The sequence below is a fragment of the Thermobia domestica genome, chromosome 11, assembly GCF_964235325.1.
Source record: "Thermobia domestica chromosome 11, izTheDome1.hap1.1, whole genome shotgun sequence".
In the NCBI taxonomy this organism is placed as follows: Eukaryota; Metazoa; Arthropoda; class Insecta; order Zygentoma; family Lepismatidae; genus Thermobia; species Thermobia domestica.
The window spans coordinates 248,155,139-248,161,141 of NC_137464.1; positions in this window are offsets into that span (position 1 = coordinate 248,155,139).

Consider the following 6,003-nt stretch of genomic DNA (forward strand, 5'->3'; position numbering starts at 1 on the left):
TCTTCTTCTTCTTCTACTTATTATTATTATTATTATTATTATTATTATTATTATTATTATTATTATTATTATTATTATTATTATTATTATTATTATTATTATTATTATTATTATTATCATCCATAAATTATATTCAAGATAGTTTTTATTAACCTTAATCAAGAACTAGTGCCCGGGACCAAACGCTATGCTTTTGTGCATAACTATAAAGGTAACCAAGAAAGTTCTGTCCCTTTTCGTGGAGGTCTGTGTTCAATTGGATCTCACACTGTGAGTTGAATGCGAGTGGAGATAAGGCGAACGTCAGTTATTGGTGTGGGTATATCCAACATACTACCTGGTTGTGGCAAATCATACACACCGTGAACTTGCGTAAAGACAGAGGGAACATGGGACATCCACAGAGCGTCATAAGAGCATGTATGCTGAACGAGTTCAAATGGAGGTCAAACGCCGCTGTAGCGGGACAGAAGATATGCCAGGCCTTTGGTGAGGGTGTCGTGACGACGCGGACATTGCAGCGATGGTTTAACAAGTTCAAGAACGATGACGAAACACCCGAAACACCACGTGCCAGAAGACCAACACATGTACAAAGAGGAACTGGGACTATAATTCAGTACCGGTATGTGGTGAAACCATTCGGCAGCACATCCATCAACTTGTGAAGCACTACAAGTTGGGTCGATGGGTCTCTCATATTTTGACTCCGGGCCAGAAGGCAACGCAGCAGTCGCCTGTGTTTATTTACTGTTTCGGAGCCATTTCTGGACAGGGCGTTGACATGTGATAAAAAGTGTGTCCTATACGAAGCTCCACGGCGCCGTCATCATTGGTTAGCATCCCATGAACCGATTTCAAAACAGCAGAAACCAGCACTGTACCAGAAGAAGGTCCTTCTGTGTTTGGTGCATCGTGCATCGGGAACTGCTACCAGCTGGTCAGAGTATCAATGTAACTGTGTACTGTCAGCAGTTGAGCTGTGTTCAACAAAAACTCAAAACTCTGGAGCCACCACTTCTGAATTGCAAATGGGTCCTCGTTTACGGGACAACGCTAAGTCCCACGTGGCTAGGATGACTCAGGACACCATTTTCCGCCTTGGATGGGAAACAATATTGCAACCACTATATTCCCTGGGTATTGCACCGTCCGATTATCACCTGTTCCATTCTTTGGACAATCACGTTAGAGGACGCCAGTTCAAATCCCTAGTAAAAGTCCAAAATGCACCTGATACTTTCTTCGTTTCACGGCCCACCAAATTCTACCGCTATGGATTCCATGGCCTTCCAGAACGTTTTCAGAAGGTCGTCGATGCTGATGGGTACTATTTTTGGTCTTCCAAGTTAGGTGACATATCGATATTCGAAGGTGGTGGGTGAAAAAGCAAAAAAACTTTTCTTGGTTACCTTTATATTTAAGTTTAAGACTTTGTATACAGAACCTATCTACACAAGATTGATTTTCTTTGAAATTTCACTTAATTTCTTTATGGTTTCCTGACAAAAGCATTTATTTATTATTCGTGACTAAAAAAACATAATTATTTTATTACACTGAGTAGAAATAAAAGAGAGCGAATGAAATCCAAATTGAATAAAGGCATTGTTTCTCACCAAATTTTCGATCCTCTATGTCTTTTAAAACACTTGTTAAAGCATATAAAATATACTGTACTTACAAATCAGTTTAGTACCTTTGTTTTATGGCTGTATTTGTAGTACCTTGTTAAAACGTTTGTCTTCAAACTGTCAAATATAAATCGCAGTAAATTGTGTGATCTGCTGTCACAAAAAAGTATCCTATTTTTCGATCGGTATAAGGAAGAGATATTATACTATTTTTCGATCGGTATGGAAAAACAATATTTCTCCATACTATTTAGCATAAATTATTAATTGTCAATAAACTGTTACTTTTAAATGAATGAAGCGAGATAATTTTACTATGATGTTTTAAAAGCTGGTCATTTGGGGGGCCAGGAAACCATTTGGGGGTCCCCCCTTGGCTAAACCCCTGATTGTATAATAATTATAGTTAGACAAACATAAGAATTTAGTGTTGATAATAATTCTAGTCTATTTCTCATTAATCATATTGTTCTGAAATTGAAAGGGGAGGATATAACAGGCGATTAGTTTTCGACATCTTGGTAGTATTATTAGTGATGATATAAAGTTCGAACGTGTAATAAAACCAAGGTTAGGAATGACGAAATAAGCCTTTAGGAGGAAGAAAAGTCTGTTTTGTGGGACCATGGATAAAGAGTTGATAAAAAGACTCATCAAATGCTTCATGTGGAGTATTCTTCTGTATGGGTCAGTAACATAGACATTAGAAACATGCAAAAAATGATGAAAAACGTCTGGAAGCTTTCGAAATGTGGGTGTGGAGAAGAATCGAGAGAATTAATTAGGTCTAGCGGAAAACGAATGAAAGGGTGTTAGAAATAGTGAGGGAGAACAGAACAGATTTAGATATTATTAAGAAAACGAAGAAAAAGCAGTTGGGACATTGGGTAAGAAGGAACTGTATCATGAGGGACGTGGTAGAGGGTGTGCTGGCAGAAAAGACAGGGAGGGAATGAAGAAGACTACAATTATTGGACAACATCAAAACAGAAAAATCGTACGTGAAGACTAAGAGGTTATCGGAAGACCGTAGAGTGGCAAGTGACCTGCCACTAATAATGACAGAATATTGTTGGTGATGATGCTGTGTACTATAATCTTCTTTCTGTCATAAATGAAAAGCTTCATGAGGGCAGGCTTTAGTATCAGTTCATCTTAATAGATGGCGTGGTTATCGTATAGTTTCAATTTTTAATTTTTTTTAAAAAAAACTTTTTTCTCGAAAATGACACATAAGAATATCTTCTTGTTCAGATTTTCAGTTTAGCGTTTGAGGTTATTTGAGACCTTCACCTACAGCTTAACGTGGAATCCGAATCACATGAACTCCGGACACGCGGGAATCGAACCCGGGGCTCCTGCGCCAAAGGCGCGTACGGTGACCGCTTACCCACGTGGGAGCTCTTAAGTCAATTAAATCTGTTGATTAATATACGGTGCATTCAGTGCACAAGGGATTCAAACCAAGTTTCTGGTTATTTTGTATATATATTTCATTTTTAAGTAACTTCGAGAGCTTAAAAGATTCATGTTCAGATTTTGTAAGTCACTCTTATAATATGAAAGACAGTATTTATTTTTATATTGTCGGCGTATACTTAAGCGTACCGTACAAACTTTAAATATTTTTTTTTTAATTTTACCATGTACACTCATGTCCAAAATGATTGTCGCATGTCTATAAATATATTGTTGTAGGAATATAATTTGATAACGAATTCGCCCGGTATTTCTTATAATGCTAGTATGTCTGTAATTGGCAGAGACATGTATATGGCAAATTTCATGTCAAAAGAGCAGTAAATAAGAACAATAAAACGAAAATAAAACTTTCTTGTCCATTTAGCAACATTTTGTTTTACTCATTCTAATTTTCGTATTTATAATTATTTTCTTATGAAATTTACCACAAATATACATTTCCTGATTATACACATAGTATCAGTATTAAAAGTATCCTGCAAAATCATTAGCAAATTATATTCTTACAAGAAGACAGTTATAGATATGCGACAATCATTTTGGACATGAGTGTACTTAAGCGTTCCATATAAACTTTATATGTATACTAGCAGCGTTCACCCCGCTTCGCTGCGGTCACCCTGGAACGCAATAAACTTTGTTACTTAGATAATTTTTACTTTTTCGCTTTCAAGTGATATGATAAAAACCATAGAAGAATGTTAACATTATATCGCCTGTCATTTATGTTAACCCGCCGAGTGACACGGTCATGTGGGTTGCATATAAATACGGTTAGATTTAGCTATGATGAGCTAACAAAGGATTTGTACGTTATGGACACTTGAATGGTCAATTATCTCAAGACACTGGTAATTAAAAATTAAAGTGATATGATAAAAACCATCTAGGGTCCAAATCCTAATAACCCCCCAAAAATAAAAGAAATTGGTTCAGCCGTATTAGCGTGATGAGGTAACAAAGGATTTGTGCGTTCTCTTTTATATATATAGATATTTGACTTTTCTATACATTTAAGCGTTCCGTATAAATTTCATGAAACATTTTTCTCAATTTTGTTAATTGAACTTGGTTCCCTTGTGCTCTGAACGCCCCATTTTTGTCTCATCTTTGGCCAATTTATTTATTTATTTCCCGCTGAACGCTAACGTCGATGTAGAATTCAAATGGAAAGAATGGTATTCGAGTAGCAGCGTTAAACGAATGGTCAACAAACTCGTGCAGTAACGCAAAACAAAAATAAGAGAAAAACGGCCTGGTAAATGCACATTCTTAACATATTTCGAAAAGTAAAGAGCAACGTATATATATATTTGAAAGCAGAACATCTTATGATAGTTTAACAGTTACAAAAATAATAATACAAAATTACCTTTTTTTAAAAAAAAAAAAAAAAAAAAAAGCTGAATCCGTTGTTTCATATGCTACATTATCCACGTAAATTAGAAGATGAGAGGTATTTTTTCTCATCATAACGTTACGCACCAGAGAAGATTTCTTTCTTCCTATGCTTCATTATAATCAGGTAGCTTCATTTTGTAATCCTCCCCTGCTGCTATTTCGTAATTTTGCATATACTGTACATGTAATTCTGCTGCACATATGAAATCACCTTCTTGAAAAAAAAATTCTTGGGACAATTCACGCTCTTATTATTACTGAGAATGATAGTTTCCGTTAAAAAAAATGAAAATAAAAAATAAAAAGAGAATATTGTCCGGCGTGGGTGGGATCTGATCATTTACAACAATAAAAGAGGAATGAGCGACCCTTAAAGTCCTTTTTTTTTTTAAAGTTATTTCTGCCTTACACTAACACCCAGGGATGGAGATAGACAGAGGACACTTGCAAGGGCGACGATCCTGGGGGGGCAAGGTGGCCCGCCCCCTCCCAAAGCTCATGTGGGCCCCTTCATTTTATTTGTAAATTTGCAATATTACGCACAATTTGAATGCAATTTGTCTTAAAATCATCATATATGCTTTTTGCATCTGAATGCGCCCCCCCAAAAAAAATTTACAGAGAAATCGGCGCCCTTGGATACTTGGCAACAAAATCTTGCAGAAATATACTCGAAGTTGGACTAGATGCGCACTACGTCATTGTAGTATTGAACGGGTATTATTCTTCACCGGAAAAGACGATAAGTAATGGTAAAATACTACCACCTATATTTTTAGGGAAAAGAATAGAACTAGATTGTTTTTACGAGAAAGAGTACAAATGAAATGTAAGATCAAATTTTCATGCTACATCAATCATTTCTTTGTTAATGAAGTATACTTTTATTGATAAAGTGTACAAATGTATGTTCAGTTAGGAAGTTTTTTGGGGGGGAGGGGGGTTCAGATCAGTGGATCCCGGTGAAGGTACAGATTTCTTGTGTTGATCTAACATCGTGAGGTAATCGGGTAAGTTAAGAAGTATCGAACTCCAGACCAGAAGTCAAAAGTAAAACTGATGGGTGGTTAGGTAGTGAAATGACCTCTCATCATTCAATTTAAAGCCGACTGACTGACCAGAGGGTACGAACGGCTGTAAATCAGGAATTTTAGTTTAATCAGTATTTAACCAAGTTTTGCCTAAAGGAAAATTATCGTAACTGCATTCTTTGAGTTCAGTTATGAAGTTTTTAATGTTTAAAATATTTTCATTTCTGTTCTGGTTTGAGTAACACAATTGAAGGGTATGTGAAGGATAACCCTAATTGCAGTTTTGTTTACATTTGATGGACTTTATTCAAAATAAGTTAATTATAGGAAATATTAACAATTTAAATATAGAAAGTTATTGAATAAGAACAAAATAAAAAAAAATTAGAATAGGTGGTTGCAAATTGCGATTTTGCACACTGATTTACTCGTGCGTATAACTTCAATCACTTTTA